The following is an 18792-nucleotide window of genomic DNA, read 5'->3' on the forward strand; positions in this document are numbered from 1 at the left end:
TTTTTAATAATTATTATTATGACGAATAGAGTCTTTGTCATCATCATTCTTCCCTTACTCTATTATTTAGGATCGGCGCAGTATGTCTTTTTCACTGACGGGACTGCTCGGCGGAGGATCTTTCGGCGTCCCTACATGCAAGTGCACACTGCATTTTTAAGCATGCCGAAGCATCCTTAGCAGCACTCTGTAGCAAATTCATGCTCGCGTCAGGCCTCTCTTTAGATCTCTGCCTCCCCTTGCCTCGCATACCCGTATAATCGCACTCGGCGTCCCGAAGCCTGTCAAAGCATCCCCAAAGCTGCCGAGGCATTCCGAAGGCGGCCCGCTTGGTATCCCTAGGCATACCGTAGTTTTGTTTTGTAGCTACGACCATTAGCATTAAAATTTCAACTATAATGTATATATTACCTCTCGTGACCTAAAAGTCTTCTACTGAGCCATCCCATCCTTGGGCGCCGGACCTTAGTACCGTTGTATTGTTTACAATTTTGAGTACGACAGTGGTATTTATTAAATTTACTGAGTGATATTTATTAATTAAGCATAGATTCTCGCTACATAAGTATAACTAAATATCCTATTGGAGAAAACAGAACATTAATTGGTTGGCTTTTAAACATCTAAACTCTCCGAGCGACTCGAAAACTTTTGATTCCGCATTTCTGAGTTGATAAAATCCAGAACATTAACAACAACATCAACATTGTAAGAAAGAATTTCTACTGGTTTCTGGCATTGACTCGATAAGAAGAAAAAGAACATTGTACCTACCAATATGTTTTGATAATAGAAGAATTTCTATTCTCTCTCTTATTTAGCATTGCACCGGATTTGAAAGCACGTAGTTTTATATGACATTGTCAGCACGCTTCATAGTCAAGCGTAAAGACGAAACCCTATGAAAAATACAGTTAGTATGGACGCAGCGTATCGACAACCAGATCTTACCTTAAGTTTATTTTTGGGTTTATTTCGTAATGCTCTGTTTGCAAACGCCTAATATTAAAACAAAGAATACATTTAAAAGCACTCTTAAAATTATCACTTCAATATTTCTTATTGAACGAGGAGATTTTTCTAATGGAAAACAAAGTCCTGTTTAAATATAGTAACTCGCTGGTTGGAATATAAATTAATATTAACTAACAACAACAAGTTAACAGGGTGTTACTAACATAATATGTTAAACGATCTGAGGAGACCAAGGGAAGAATCCTCAAAGTAACTTAAAAACATGTATACTGGTTCGTTAAGGGCTGAGCGTACTTTGCAAATCAGTAAAAGACTAATGAGATTCAATGTATACAACTGCCTATTAATATATGTATGGTCTACATTTATTTATCTCGTGAGTTTGGGTGCAATTTGTGGTTATCTATGTGTGTCCATGGCATCCGCCATACAGGGTTTCCCCAGTATGTGGCTATAAGTGTGTGCGTTGTTATGCTATTAAATGTCTTGAAAAATAGTTTTTACTTTTACTAAAAAATGCTTGTGATTATGCATTGGATTGGCAATGCACTTGCGTTTGTGCGTATCTCTTTCATCAATATTTTAAAATGTTCCAAATATTTTTTTTAGCAAATTTATTTACTTCCATTTTTATTAGACTCTTCATTTGCCATAGGTTTGAACATTTATTATACCTAAGTCAGCGAAACGTCTATGTTTACTACAGCAAAGAAATCCGCTTATTATTAGTTTATGGTCTACGACCACGAATAAAGAACGATTAGTGGTCCTTGTATTTAGTAGCAGTAGAACTCCTTGTGAAATAGTTCGTCCAGGGAAGTACATTGCCCATTTTTCGTAGTTTTGTGATAAATAATACGTCGTGAAAATATAATAATAATAATAACGCACACACTCAACATAGCCCTGCACTAGGAAGCCCTGTGTCACGGGTGCACATGGACACACACATAGACAACCAAAAATTACACCCAAACACACGAGAAAAATAAATGTCGGCCATACAAATATTTCTCCCGACCCGGGAATCAAACCTGGGACCTCTGCGTGGCAGTCCGGCACGGTAACCGTTCGGCCACGGAGGCAATGAGGCAGTTAAAATTATGTTTATACTACATTAGGTCCACTGTCGTGGACTCGAGTTTGTATCACACTAAAAACGTACAATGATTTTTCACCTTATTTGAGTGACGTATATCGGAATTTTATATATTATATACATATATATATATATATATATATATGTGTGTGTGTGTGTGTGTGTGTGTGTGTGTGTGTGTGTGTGTATGTATATACATACTTTGTATATACGCAAGCACATGAAAACTTAACGTTTTATGGCGGACTATCGGACACTAATTGGGGCGCGTGGGGATGACGGTGGGTAATTAAGCTTAAGACGGAAATTACAGAAAAACAAAATATTACTTTTGAGTTTGAGACTCAAAAGTAATATTTTGGCAAAACATCCATGGCGAGAAGCGCCATCTACATTCAAAAAGACTAACGGGTTATGTCTGTTGGGGTGGGTAGCTTTTCATGGTAAGGTTAAAAAGATTAAGCTTCAGAGTTTCAATAATATATTTTATTTGCATGATTAAATTATTTTTCGTCAATATTGTTCTCATTATTATGGTACTAAGTTTGATTAAACGGCGGGAGAACACGTACTAGGGAAAAAATATATAATATTTTCCCTAATTAATATCTGTTTGTAAGTGGAAGATTATAATGCCTGTGACTGCACGGCAAAATTATTTAAATACTGCTTACTATTGAAAACCATTTTCATTTTTTATTTTAACTAAAATAAATATGAATAAATAAATATAAATATTAGACAACATCTCATACGTTGCGAACACAACGTAAGTAATGAAAATCGGAAAGTGACTGTATCACAAGCACCAAGCCCCGAGAAAACAGAAAAGTTAGTTTTTCTACATTGATCTGGCCGGTGATCGAACCCGGGACCTCGGGGAGTGCGACACCGTGATAACCCGGTATGCAAGCCACTCGACCACTGAGGTCGTCTAACAACCATTATCAATGACCATTATGAATTTAAATAGTGTTATATCTTTAATCTCGTCGCCCCAAATCTAAATTAGTTTCCAATAAATGTCAAAGGAAATCCGGAATCTATGACTGAACCAAACTTCGCCTTAACGGAAAGTTTTACAAAATTCATAAAAATTCTAACGTGTTTATCAATTTCGCCAACACACAGATTCAAGTAATTCGAGTGGAATGCACATTTCAACTCGAATTACCGTAATATTGAGAGTAATCTACAAGAAAGTATATATTTTCTTGTGATATGTATTTCTTCGTAAAATTACAAATCACGTCACTACATATGTGGCCTAAATGATATAACGTTATAAATTATATTATTATTTTATAATGTGGTTTCTCTACCTTTAAGTAGATTTAAAAAACCAAATGTACGTCGTATAACTTCAGAAAATAATATTATATCATACTGTATTTGTTACTGTGTGTCGCATCGTGTGTGTGTAGGTATTATAATTATGCAACAAAGATCTTTATAATGTGCTGGCCTCATTTATCGAAAATAATAATATCAAGCTTTAATATGTCGTCTGTTTAAAGGCAGAACCACATAAGTGACATTTCAAACAAAAGTCTTTATTTTATATAGCTATGGTAAGAAAATCACTATCTTTCTGCAGACGAAACTCAATAACAAAAAAGCTAAAAACTCAATGAGAGTTTTATCTGCAGAAAGGTGGTGATTTTCATACAACAGGTACATAATTTAGAGATTTTTGTGGTAAATGTCACTTATGTGGTTTTACCATTAAGCAGACGATGTATGCCAATATATAATAGCTGGGTGGTAGATGGGTACCTACACAACCTATCATATCCTTTTTCATCCAAATTTCATACCTCTTCCACAATCTGTAATTCTGCTTTCCCAACCTTTTCATTGACTAAATGCAAAGCCATTAATACTAAAAAAAATATTGTATATAATAACGAATTTACTGAAAACGTTTTTTTTTCTGAATTACATATAAAAAAGTATGTATTACCTTAAGTTTATCACAAACATTTAAACAATTTCGTACACGCCAAATATATTTAAAGCAACCGTCACCGGAGGAGAAGCAGAAAACCCCCACCCCACAAAAAAAAACCCCACATAACTCCTGAGTCTCCCTGGGCTTAGGGGTATCCATAAAGATTTCCCCCCATCAAAAAAAAAAAGAGAAGCAGAAAAAACTTTTTTACTAGATCAAATAGTTTAGGTGTTAACTATTAAATATATATATGTATATCTATATATATATATATATATATATATATATATATATAGATCTTAAATACAAAAAAATATGCGATACACTTAAGGATATTGTCTACAGAATGTGCTAATTTGTTACACGATAGGACGTACTTTATCCGACCATATAAAATCCTGATAATAAACTAAAATAAAAATCTAAAATAAATTATATGCGAATGAAATATCTAAGTTTCTACTTTACTTTTATATGGAGATAATATTTTCCTTTAAGTACCACAGAGAACCTGCTAGCTTTTAGTTTTCAACTGAAGCCGTACAGTTCTTAAAATCATATTTACCCCAAAATTTGCAAATTGCCCAGAGGAAACGACACGCCGCGCCGCCCGCAGCCCCGTCAGTCATCATCGGGCACTTGTCGAATTGAATTGAATTTTTTTTTTAAATTGAATTGAATTGAAAGAAAATTTAATCGAAACTTTGTCAAATTTTCTCCGCCTGTTCTTATTTTATTCACATAGGATTGCAGGACGCGAGGCGAGACCTATAATATAGGTTTGCGTTGAAATACCTCGTTTTAAAAATAAAAGGCAAAAAATAAGATCATTTTTTTCAGTAAGGACTCTAAGAGAAGTCTGTCTCATTTTGAGTAAAGTAGATATATTTGAAACAATATTCTAATGATGGTTGTATTGATGTGTAGAGATTTAAATATTACGTTCAGTAAATAGAACTAGATAACTATAAATTTTATATATTTTGAGTTGCAACACTATTGTGATAGCAGTACGATATGTTGTTTCCCCGCAATCATCGCATGTAACAGACAGGAAACGGGTGTCTCGAAGAATGCTAACTGGACATAGTTATGCAAACAAGAACCAACTCACAAAATGTCACTTTCGAAATAATTAGATTTTTATAAAAATAGTGTGAAGAAACAAATAGGTAAGTTATTTGAGACAAACAATTTAACAGAGTTATGTGTAGCATTGAGAATGATATAGGAAAACTGATTTATATTGACTTTTCTTTAAATTAGGTATTTTTTTAGATAAAAAACCTGGTGGTTCTTTATTGCAAAAATACTGTTTTGTGGGATGGTTCTTTACTGCAAAAAGGTTTAGGTTTTACAAGTAGACAGATTAAAGTAAATAACTTTAAATCCCTTTGTTATGTGTCACTATTTTGTTATGACAAGAACATAGACACTATTATGTAAAATACTGTTGTTCATTACCCCACATTACCTAATCACCATCGTCCACTTCTACCTCAAAATCAACTTCACCAGAAAACTCATCTATATTATCTTTAACTGTATCATTCCGTGTTAAGTTTTAGTAAAAGTGTTGTGCATCTTCTAGTACAAGATGCAACAACTTTTTTGGGCCGTTTAACTTTGCTTCAGGGATGAGCTTTCCTTTAGACCAGACCAGATCCTTTAGTTCTAAGGTTAATCAGGCAGTATTTTCTAGTAAATTTTCTCTACTATTACTTTAATTTAGTCTTTAATCTAGGTTACATCTCTCAAAAATTAAAAACACATCTTTAGCATAATCTCTTTTATATTAAGAAGATACTCTTTTGATCCATCAGTTACTTTTTACCTTTTTATTATTTCTACCCAATGGTCGTTGCTTCCTGAGCAGATGCCCGAATTGCAAACCCAAAGCTGTCTTTTGTAAAACAGCTTTAGCTTCACTTTACCTCTCGTGCGTATACAGAAGATGCTTACACTAAGCACTTACAAAAAGCTCAGTTTTTGCAAAAGTAGCTCAAAAATGACACGAAATTAGCCCATGAAACTCACTCCACCAAAACAATCACAGCAGGCCGAAGCCTGCATAAAACTTTACCTCTTCTTCGTATACTAACTTACCCAAAAATGTGGTATTTTATAAAAGACAAAGCTGTCTTTCGGTTTACAATATGGACATCCACTCACGACATTGCAACATTTAGGAACAAAGAGAAGCGCGTAGGGGTCCTCGGGAAATGGGTTCCCAAAGCAGCACACACATCCACATCTAAATATATACTATAAGATATCTAATAGAATTTAATTCGATTGAATATTTTAAGAGTTCAAATACCCTCAAGATATCTCGAAGAAGGTTTCTAGATAATTTAAGGTAAAAGTTGGCACACCTTTATTAGTAGATTACAACAGTGCTTTGAGAAACTATCTGTAGGTAGTATTAAGAGTGATTCATATCTTTTTTCTCAAGTAACCCTTCTGGAATGCTACAAGACCATTTGTAGAATGTAGACAGTTTTTATTTAGTCTTGTAGACATTTTCTAAACAATTTATAGTCTATGATAGTTTTCTTAGTAATAAACCAAAACGATATACTAAAACCAAAATACTAAAGCGGTACAAACATTAGACGCAGTTCTCTTAATACTAATAGATTTCAGTTTAATAACTTACAAAATATAAACTATCAAAATTGCACCATGGTGAAATTAGATGCAATATTTCTGACTTTTTCGCGCAATGTTTAATCGGTTAGAAAGCGCGAATTGACGTGCGACTTTAAATACATTGTGAAAAGTGATGTAAAACCTACCATAAAAGTAATGCGCTTGCTAAATTTTAAATATTTACGTATAAAATATACATTTAATAAAAATGCAGTTATCGATTTTCGGTTTTAAAAATTTTAAATGCACAACAAAAAATCAATTTACTTATTTTTGTAAGGCAAAAAAAAATGATTTTTTGTTCAGACTGATTACAGATTAATGTTGAATAAAATTGATATTATAATTAATATAACTGCCTTCGTGGCCGAACGGTTACTATGCCGGACGGCCATGCAGAGGTCCCAGGTTTGATTCCCGGGTCGGGAGAAATATTTGTATGGCCTACATTTCTTTATCTCGTGAGTTTGGATGTAATTTGTGGTTGTCTGCGTGTGTGTCCATGGCACCCGCGATACAGGGTTTCCCTAGGGCGGGGCTATGTTGAGTGTGTACGTTATTATTATTATTATTAAAATAAATAAACGATTTAAAGTCATCTAATTTTATAATTAGTTTTACTTTTTACATTCTGTTTACATTTACAGCAAACGTAATACATTATTACATTTTGAGTTTCTTAATTCTTTATTATATTTTTAAGCGATGTATTTCTAATAAATAATGAAAACTGGAGATGTGGGAAATTTGTGGGGAATATGAACTTGGCCCTCCCCAAAATTTGGGGATTTTAACCGTGGCTTTTGGGGATTTTTAACAATTGGCATTGGCAACGCTGATTGTATCTAATGATGTGACTTAATATCCAAGGTTCACTACGCCCACCAGATCTTTTAATATTCTTTACTTTATCCATTTTGCATGAACTCTTACAACGTCCAATAGAGTAAAAACACTAATTGTAGTATTTTTTTAAATAAAATCTACTGAAGACGCGCTATAACGTGTTTGTCAATAAGTACAAACACTACAGAAAGTCTATAAATTAAATATATCTAGAATAAACTTATGAACACTAGTTTTTAGAGTATTAATAGGCTTTACTGGATGTGTATAGAACAATTTTATTCAAAATAATCAGTTCTTCTACAGATGAACTTAAAATAAGGACTATAAGAGTAAATCTTAAGAGAGATTACACTTAATTAAGTTGTTTGGTATTAAGGTGTTAAAATTTTGACTTGAGTGAAATAAGTCTATAAGAACCATTGACTTACAATTATATGGACGTCGGGTACGCGTTAAAAAGTGTCCGAACTTATAGGGCGTTAAAATCGTATACAGAGCGTCATTCACGCTTTAGTCTTCGTTTGTTCGACTGACAGCGAAGCAAGCAAAATTAGACAGTACTGCGATGACATTACAATTTAATTTCAACGTTTTAGCATTTTCATATTCCTTTACATGTCACTACGTTTAAATAGGATGACTTGGGACATTTTTTTCGTGGTTTTTGTATTAGACCCGTCGTCCATTTATTTGTAAGTCAATGATAAGAACAATTTCTTTTTTTTTAAACCATTTGTAGAGATCTTTTATCTAAATCTATACCATATTAAGACTGTTTATAGATATAACAGTTTTAAGGCGTATAAAGTGTGCTCCTTGGGTCCTGACTTATTAAGCATGCAAAGGAGAGACTTGAAGACGGCGTGAAGCATTTACTACTTTGGAATTATTTTTGAGAAAGTCCATATACAGATTTGACAATTGCAATAATGACTATACACGCCAAATGACTATATGTAAATAATCAAGACCTACAGAAAAAATAAATCAGTGAAGTTCATAGAATGAGATGAATTATAGTAGAAACGAATATGTTACATTTACCACTTTACCAGCTTACTTTTCGTGTTGCTGTTTTTGAAAATTCATAACCGTAGTTCAGTACACTATTAATAATCACAATCGTTAGGACGAATCACGATTATATGTATGTAAATTATCATTATAATAATTATATATTTGTACGTTATTATCTCCCACTCTTTTCACAAGATATAATTAGTCCTATAAAGGACTAAGCGCCTTGGTTATTTCATAAGGGACTATATTTGATTTGCAAAATACAACCAAATGCAAATCTTTTTATTACGTTAACGAGAACCATGTGGCTTGGTTCTAGTTTTCGTAATGAAAACGCTAAAGATCTACAGGTACCATGTGACATGGATCCATTTACCATTTAAAAAAAATAAATTAAATGAAGTTAAGCAGCATGGTTCTTTTTAGCTTTTAAAAAGTTACTTGTCTAGGTTTGGTACCCTGGAGGACTTTTATTTTCTCCGTTTTGGCTTGATATATTGCCAGGATATTTTGTGACCAGGTAAAGGTCACATCTGGTGTTCTACCTAAACACATAACTCAATTTCACTCGAGGTGTGGGTTGGTTCTTGTTTGCAAACTATGTCCAACTAAAGTTTAAAGAGGCGTACTCTGTGCTAAGAGTTTGGCGGATCGTTTTGCCCAAGTCGCCCCTATTGTTCAGGAATTTTAACCCGATATCTCCACTAATCAATTTGGTGAGAATTTCGGAAATAATTATTTTAGAAGCCCCTACAATACAAAGACTGCCCAAAATAAAGTATAATACAAACAAATAAATGTTACAAATTATAAACATTACTATCAATAATAATTGATTGTAATGAATATTATGTTGTACTACTATGATATTCATTTATTTTTGTGAAATTATTAGTAATTAGGGTGATAGCACCATAGATATAGAAAAAAACGGGAGATATGTAATGACTCTATGTAAGATCGGGTGCCGATGTCGCCACTTTTTAGCTTGTGTGCAATTCAAACTTTACGCTCTATTATCTACTACTATAACTTAAATATTTTGATTGGGTAGGGCTTAAAACGTGAAAACGACGTAAAACAATTTTAAAATTTAACAAAATTAAACTTACAGTCACTTGAATGAGAATTATATTACAATATTTCAGTATTTTTTCATCCTGGTTCAGCCATTCACCAATAGGTGGCGTTTTAGTAAAAATACTACTAGTATATAATAGCTAACTATTACACGTTAGATGGCGCTGAAACTCATTTTTCGTTACACTAACAACTCACGGAGCGGTTTTCACCCGCGTCTGCCGCGGTCCCGCGGCATCTGTAGAATGTAACAGTTAAATATGTAAAATTAGTAGCACATTTCACGGCGCGTTTTACGCTTGTAGTGGTGACGGTTGCCGTGGCAGGGTACTAATAGAACCACGCTGGACGCGATGGCCTGCGCGCTTGGCGGCCATCGTCGCCCGTACACTTCGGTTCAGGCGAAATGTGGTGCAGGCGCACGCAGGGTAAGTTCTCTATTAACTGCGCGATTTGCAATTAACTCCCACTTACTTCGCGGTCCGTTCCGCAATCGCAACGGTTTCGTGCCCGCACAAACTTGCAAGGTCGCGAGTATTGAAATAAAACCGCTGTCTAGCAGCACGCCGGGGCTGCTAGACAGCGCGCTAGACCTGTTAGACCGGTGCGAGCGCGGATGGAAACCGCTCCGTGAATTGTTAACCTTATTAATCTTAAACTGACGCTACTCAACGAGTGATGTGGTCCTATAACCATGTGGCTGTTTTTAATATTAAAAAAAAATCCATTTTTCATACTATATCTACACTGGTACTGGTGTATTATTAAATTAATATATTAATTATAATTGTAACTCAATGCAAATGTGTTAATATAAATTATTATTATTTTCTTAATGGCGGCCACTAGGCTTGTACCAGTGTCAGTTTTATAAGAATAATATAAAAAATGTGGCGATCGTCGCCAGTGTCAATTTTCCATCATACGTTACCACGGGTTGGTGAAGCTGTCACTGTCAAGAGTAAACTCGAACCATCAACGAATTTAATAAATTAAATTATGTTGTTTTTTATGAAGGATTTATGTAATTTTCTATAATTGTTTTTAATTTATTTTGCATGCACGAGTAAAATAAAGCCGATTTTATTTTATTTATTTTTTAAATGCATTTGCTATGGAAATTGAAACAAAGTCAGAAATAGTAATAAGAAAACCAATCTTTCGATTTTCCTGCAGCTTCAATCCAACCTTCTTTTATTTTGAACTCATTGGAAAAACTTAAAAATTAAAAATTCTCTACGTTTAATCTAAGAGTATATGTACATAATGGAATTTAAATATCTTAAATATCTAAAACACATAAATTTTTCTTCAAGCAAAGGCAACGTCCAAATTAAAAAAAAAAAAAAATTGTTTATTCAGTAACATAATGTACAGAGAATTGATACGAAATTGAAACGGTTGTCCGAAATATGAGTTGTGTTAAAGTTACTCGAAATAAAATGTTTAGTAATAATAATAAAATAAAAGAAATCAATTTAACGTGAACGCTTTTCGCTTCGATATTTTAGGGATTTTAATTACAAAAATCATAGTAAGAAATTCAAACATTTCAGTAAAAATTTATTGTCGATAAACATCAGTGTTCGTAAATGAATATCACTATATTTGAGTATAGAATTTTCTATGGAGACAAAAAGAAAACATTGAATAATAATAGAAATAGTAACTAAAAATGCAAATAGCCGGTGGAATGTTATCTCACTGGTTTTAAAATTTTTGTTTTCACTCCAATTTTTACAAGGTGTATCGCTACAACTTGGCATTTTCACGTTTTATGAGAGATCTTGTATGTACAACAATCGCCAACAACCTTCAATCCGATGGTACCCGAATCTGCGTTTGTTTTGCCCGAGCTACAGATCTTTGTTTTTTTGTTTTAACGGCTTTTTTGCCGTTGCGTCACCTATGAAAAACCTATGAAAAGTTTTCGTTATTCAACCGTTACAGCTACCACAAGTTGACAAGAGATGTCGCTTTATAAATAGTAATATCATAGATTTAGTATATCCATAGATTGGCCCTGAAGTATTGGAGACGCGACCAAAACAAAAATACATCTGTGTGCGTATAATGTGCATGTGTGCAAGGTAAATAGTGTTGCGCCATCCACTGATTTAACTTTAATATCGATTAACATATTACACCGGGATTTCACTTCGTCGTATTCACCAAAATGTCTTATCGCAAAACGCCGAGACGTTAATTAACTAATTAATTAATGATTCAATACAAAATTAAGAAAGCTACTATCATCTTCTGGCAGTGCCATAGGATGGTAGGTAAACAATGGGGACTTTCACCCAAGATAACAAAGCTCTACAAAACGGTTATAACACCCATGATCAGTTACACATTTTGGTCACACAAATACATTATGTGTACCAAATTTCAAAATAATCAGACCAGTAGGTTTGGAGTTTGGAGTAAATTGGCTGTGACAGACGGACAGATGGACACACAAGTGATCTTTGCTTGCCTCTAAAGGAAAAGAATTTTTCCTCAAAGTGTTTGCTGCATATTTTTGAAAACTTTTTGGGAACCCAGTCTTCTCTCTTTAGCATTATAAGCCATTTCTGTCGTACTTCAATGTTTTGAGGAAATCTGAACCAACAACAATAATTAACATAAAAAAATGAGTGCCTCAACTACGCTATTAAAAGAAATTTTCGTTTTAATGTAGACAAAAAATAATGCACTAATGCAATATTAATTAAATATAAAGTACTAAAACCAGAAATTTCTGATTCAATAATATTAAGTATGAAGATGATTTCGGCTGCAAGTCTCGCCTTTGCATTTCTTTTTTTCAGTTAATGACATCTCGATAACATATTATCGATTGCATCAATCTCTATGAAAGTGGGGTTAAGAATTTCAGAAATTCACGTATTTGATATATTTTTTAATTGAATTCGTATACATTTGGGTTATTAATGCACTTGAATGGTATAATTTTACGGATATATTTATGTAAAAAACTTTTGTGGTAGTGCTTTTGGACATCTAAAAATTTAAATAGTACTTACATGTGAAATGTACAATTCTGCGAGTTTTCCTTTTTAGATGAGTTACATCCGGGTACTGAACACGTTACCATGACTAATAAACGTTCGCTTAATACTATTTCACATTTTAAAACCAATTATTTTTCAAAAATAAACGAAATTTGTTTCGTTGTCAGTTGACCCTAGGTTCATACAGGCTCATAGCGTATCATGAAGTGGTCTCGTCTACCCATCTCGCTCTAACATACGTGTATACTAACGCTCTTTCACTTGCATTGCCAATCTATGGGTACCTATATACTAAATCTATGAGTAATATTGATTGTAATAAATATTATGACTTTTACTACCCTGATTTTCGTTTATTTTTGTGAAATTACTAGTAATTAGGGTGATTGCACCAATAATCAACATTTGTCTTTAAATTTGAAATAACTTTTTTTTTTAAACATCTATATCATTTGTGATTACTTAACTCGACAGAATTATCAGGCTCAAAAAAAGTTATGCTGTAGTGTGTTTTGTAAAAAACCTATTATAATTATTACTAAAAAAAACCTTAACTAAAATTTCTCTAAAGCTCCGGTAATGAACACCAAGCATCATTTATTAACTAACCAGTAATCGGCACTCACCAATAATGAACACCCAGTAATTGATCTTACCAATAGAAAACGCGTTACTATGATAGAAAATTGTCGTATTTCTTATTTGAAATTAATTTTAAAAAAGATGTCGAATACGTGCTTGTCGGTCACTTGCGCCAGTGGTGTAAGTGGTGGCCACTTAACTAACAAACGCATAGAAAAAAACATAAGGTCAGCTGACCTATAGCTCAATTGGTAGAGCATTTGCCCTCGATTGGCAAAACAAACGCAGGTACGAAGGATTTTTTTCCTTGTATTCGATCTTTGTATTAATAATGATTGCTTATTAGCTTAATGTAATATAAGTGAACGGATTTGGGGTCTGATACCTTGTGACCAACCTTGCCTAACACAAAATCCTTCACAATTGGATGTGTTAAAGCTGATACGGGACTGTTCAAATGGTAACCATTAGTTATGCAGAGTGCGACGGGAAGTGAGCGCGTCTACTGCTCCGGTACCTATCTGGAAAATAGGGAGGGTGCTATACGTGCACCCGATGCGGCTTACCTAAGCCTTCTGATAACCTAATGTAGACCGCGCAAACGGACTGATCTGGGGTTAGGACCTAACTTAGACGGTCCCTGTGCGGGCACGATCGCACAGGCTATAGTGCCTTCTCGTATAACCAAGAGGTTGATAGGGAGGGTCACTACAAACAAATTTATGTAGAAAGATATGGGGCTGTTCACGTGAACTACTGGTATTCTAATTTATTTAACACATAGTATATATTTCATATATTATATACTCATCAGTCAACCGCAGTCGGAACACCTCCCTCCTGGGCATAATCTACCTTGGCAAACTTGCTAAGAAGAATAAAATATAGGTATATGCTATATTATCATCATCTTATTTAAGAGCCAGACTCTTGTCGGTGTAGCTTTCTCCACTCCTCACGGTTTATAGCCAGTTCGTATATAGGTACTACATACCTTCCTTAAAATTCGGCTATGCGATCGATCTTCACCGCGAGAAAACTTATACAAATAGCTCGAGGGACTTATTTTTGTCAATGGAGTTTGTCTCCACAACACAGATAATAAAACACAGGCATGCGTACGGAACAAAAGCCTGAGAACAGGAAAAAGGATCTAAAAGCCATTACTTACCATAAATGAGCGAAAATTTCGTTATTTTGACACCTACACTAGCCCGTGTAGCGCCCGGATGCAATCCCTGGCGCCCTCTGTTAGGCACGCGATCAAAATGGAATACTTAAAATTGTATTTTCCCCAATGATAGGAAATTCAAGTGCAAATGGTGAATTTATAAATGATATTGGGAAGCAATAGCCCGTTTACCTTCTTGTGCCGCAAACGACACAGGCTTATTGGAGGCGTCGCTAGCGGCGCACATTCTGCACCATAGGCAAAGCCGCCACTATCCATATCGCTTAGAACATTGTTTATTGAAACACAGCTCTTCGCGCCGTTGTGGTGGATAATAGACTTCACCATGCAAATATTTTATACGTGATAAATAAAAGTCATTATGTAACGTCGTATTATTTTATTTTCGTCTGTGTTCCAGCCGCCCGGTACAGATACGAGCGGCGTTTACCGTTACGAAGTACACGTAGTAACGCTACTTTATCAAATTGTCGAAATACTGATATTATCTGAGAGGCCGAGGGCCTCGCAACGCAAACGAACTGCGGACGCCACTCAGAGGACCATCAACCTAGCCTCATATATGTATTAAATAGTAATTCTATAAACATCTATACTATACATGTCTCTATACAATCATATAAATAAATTCTAGAATGCTCTTTTCACATCGACATAATTCGTTCACTAGAATAGATAAATCTGATATTTGTAGTAAGCGAGATAATTAGAATTTCGAATAGATATATGATATACTCGTCGTTACATATTGGATATTACTATTGGGTATTTATTAATAGAATATAACAGTTACTACATTGATTCCGCAATTACTTGAAAACCTCACAAATATTTCATTTGATAAACCCCATTTGCACTATAACGCCCTACGTTCGTTTTTTAGATAAGAAAGGAACAACATTATAGATTTCAAAAAAACATAAGGAGACGTTGCATATTACAAAATTCGGTTCAGTATTTGAAACGATATACGTATTTCTATATACTAAGACATACATTCAAATCTAACATCAACAATGAGAGCAACAACCAAAGTTTTCAAGATTGCAAAATCAAATGAACAACAATATTTTGGAACAAGGACATCTTTAAGTCTACATGCAGGTGTGACCACAAGGACAGAAAAGGCTGGTTGATTGATATGGCAGAATTTGCAAATACAAATATTTTTTATGTTTATATATTTTTTATGGAAAAAATCTGTCAAAGGTGTGGGAATATGAAACCTTCAATGTGTGAACCTTACTTGAATAATCTTCTTTTAACGACTTATTCTATATAAGGTTAGTGTAATATAGAAACATTCTCGTGTAAATCCCTGTAACCAACAAGCCAATTCTAATTGCGGGAGTATAATGCCAATAAAACTAACTGCGGACTCTCATATCTCTCGTTGAGAATAAAAGGAAAGAAAAAAACCTTGATCGTTTAAATTGGTTCCCTTTACCCGCCTAATTTGCCTAGATATATAGAATTTACCTACGTAAAAACAATCTGATGAAATTACAGCCACATGGGACTTGTCAACTTATGTCTCAGGGTGAAGGGCGCACAGACAGTGCCCCACAGATTTTCGTTTTAAAGCTCTAAGTTGCATTGCATTCTCTTGAACAGACTTATTACCAAGCGCACGGCTTGTTTATCCCGTTGCTTGATATCATAAAAAAGTGTGTGGAGCTTTTCGTGCATGGGTTAAGGTATGCTATCTCCAGCAAACAGTAGGCCATTTACATTTTTTTTTAAGATTGATGAGTCCGCAATAGTTCTGTTTATAGAGTTCACCCACAGTAGCAGCCACAAGAAAACAGTAGGAAATTATCTAGCTATTAGTAACAAAACAAGGCGTGTGGCTCTGAGTGGCGGCCGGGGAAGCCAACTGAAGCCGTGCGCGTAGTCACTACACACTACAGCCGCTACACGCGGGCTGGCTACTAACTGTCGAGCGACACTTCAAGTCTTGAGCTTTATCGTGCGAATTTATCAGTCGTCAGAGCCGTCGTCCTAATTAAAGAAAAATCGATTTTAACTTTATTCTATTTTTGAATTTAGACAATGATTATTGCAAAGTAACTTGTAAAGTACCTAATGTAAGTTCCGAATAATTATTATAACACGTTCAAATAGAATATTTAACGATAAAATTATATGTATTAGTATTGATACAAAAATCGAACAATCACAAAGAAAAATTCCTTCGTTATGACTAGACTGAACTGTTAGCCAATGTAAGGCTGGTTCGTGTCTAGTCAGATCGAAGGAATTGTTCTTTGTGTTTGTTCAATCTTTATATCACTCTAACTGCCTCAGAGGCCGGACGGTTAACCGTCCGTCCAAGTCCCGGGTTTGATTCCCGGGTCGGGAGAAATATTTGTATGACCTGCATTTATTTCTCTCGTGTGTTTGGGTGTAATTTGTGGTTGTGTATCAGCGTGTCCATGGCACCCGCGGTAAGGGTTTCCCTAGTTCGGAGCTTTAAAAAAAAATATAATGACAAATTAGTGAAGTGTTTATATCGTGGTTGTAAAAACATTATGATATTCAATAAAATAAAATTACGATAAAATTATAGTTACAATAACTTTATCATCCATAGAATTTTAATTATTTATTTATTATGGAGTATGCCATCATTATAAGTATGTTATATAACCAGTAAAATACTCTTATTAAAAATCCTATCATTTTACAGTGGACGAGAATGCAACCATCGTTATATTTTAAAGATACCGGAAAAATGATCTGTCTGACGACTGATGGAATTAACAACAACTTGCCCTTACAACTATAACTATTATACACTATACCACATTGCATTACCAAACCACAACACAACTCATTTCATAACCCACAACACTTTCAAACAATAGTGTTTATTGCTTTAATAATAAAAATTCCTCTCGACTACTAAAAAGTGAATCGTGTACACCACAAAACATATGGAATATTTACCTATATCCCAAATAGATTTTTTAACTCTCTTTCGAGTGGTATAGTGTCGAACAGTGAACTATTGTTAATGATGATTTTGCATTTGAAGTCGAGACTAGTCCTTATTTTTGTTTGAGAAGAACTTAGTAAAGACATCGACTAGAAATGCAAACATTTATTATCGAAGATTAATTATTCCTCAGTAAGTTTAGAATTAATCTTCACTTTAAAAAATGCTACATTCGTCCACGCATTCTAGAAGCAAAAAACATTGTTAAGACATCGAACAACTTGAGTGGATTTTTTTTAATATACCTTGATTATAATTATTTTTAATATTTATTAAAGCTAGTAGGTAGACTATAGCGTCTTTCTACTTATACTACATAAAATATCAGGGACAAGAATCCCATAGGCATATGTAAATTTATAAATACAATGAAACTTTTGTTTCCATTTAAAGTTACTTTGAATTTTATAGAAAATTTGCAAATGCTACCTGTGTAAATTTCTTATTCAATGTTTTTGCTGTAAGTTGACATCAAACCCATGTAAAGGGTAGGTAGGTATACATGAGGATATCGAAATTCGTGGACGAACAGTGTCACAAAGACAATGTGGTGAGACTTCCCAAAACAACATCTAGTGTCCGTACAAACGAGAAACAGGTAAAAAGTAAAGTATCAAAAACGTTTTGTGTCCCTTTTCAGTCGAGTTATTTGTGCATTGCTATTTAGTTAACAGTTTTAATTAATTTAATATAACGTCTTGAAGTGTTGCTCAAAAGTAAACGGTAACCATTTAGCCTCCGACAGACATATAAACAGGTGTATATAAATTACGCTTTCTATAAAAAATGGACCAATCATGGCAGTGACAGTTGATACATCAGTGCTGTCATTGGTCGATTTCTCCACTCTTATATGTCTAGCAGACGCTAATTTAAGAACTGAGATTCTATTTTCGAATCTCAAACGTAAACGACGAATTTATTAAAACTGTAAAATGTTCGATGGATTAACACTTTTATTTTCTTTCACTTGAAATTCGAACATAGCACCTCTGATCTTGAGATTGCGACCGATCTCAACGGATATTTTAACCCCATTCCTTCATAGAATCAGCGACTCGTAAAAATGCTCTAACTCTATTATATTTTAATATTAGTAGTATTATCGTTATATAATTTAATAGATTAATGAACAATGATTATTGGAATAGTTTAACATTCATACGCAGCGTTTCTAATCTCTGTGACGTAATCGCTCGTTCTACGACGGATGTCCTGCGAGTGATATCTACGAGCTACTCTGATATGGTCTCAGTCTCAAGACAGTCCGTACGTCTGATCTATGATACACTCTCCCTACTCGAGCTACTGGCTTGAGTTCACGCTCGACACACGCGTCTGGACTTATACTCTTTCTCAGTAGGTCTCGTTCGATTG

The 18792-nt window shown here is 34.3% G+C and overlaps 1 protein-coding gene across 1 annotated transcript in view; it reads right to left on the bottom strand.

Annotated features, from left to right (window-relative positions):
• Nucleotides 1-16574: 16574 nt before the first annotated feature.
• LOC113236433 (rho GTPase-activating protein 100F) overlaps nucleotides 16575-18792 on the bottom strand; it is a 72843-nt gene continuing 70625 nt past the window's right edge. The window contains exon 22 of the mRNA XM_026472491.1: nucleotides 16575-16608. The gene's annotated coding sequence lies outside the window, so the exon portion shown is untranslated. The remainder of the gene's footprint in view (nucleotides 16609-18792) is intronic.

The sequence above is a fragment of the Hyposmocoma kahamanoa genome, unplaced genomic scaffold, assembly GCF_003589595.1.
Source record: "Hyposmocoma kahamanoa isolate Upper Pololo Valley unplaced genomic scaffold, ASM358959v1 92, whole genome shotgun sequence".
Taxonomy (NCBI): Eukaryota; Metazoa; Arthropoda; class Insecta; order Lepidoptera; family Cosmopterigidae; genus Hyposmocoma; species Hyposmocoma kahamanoa.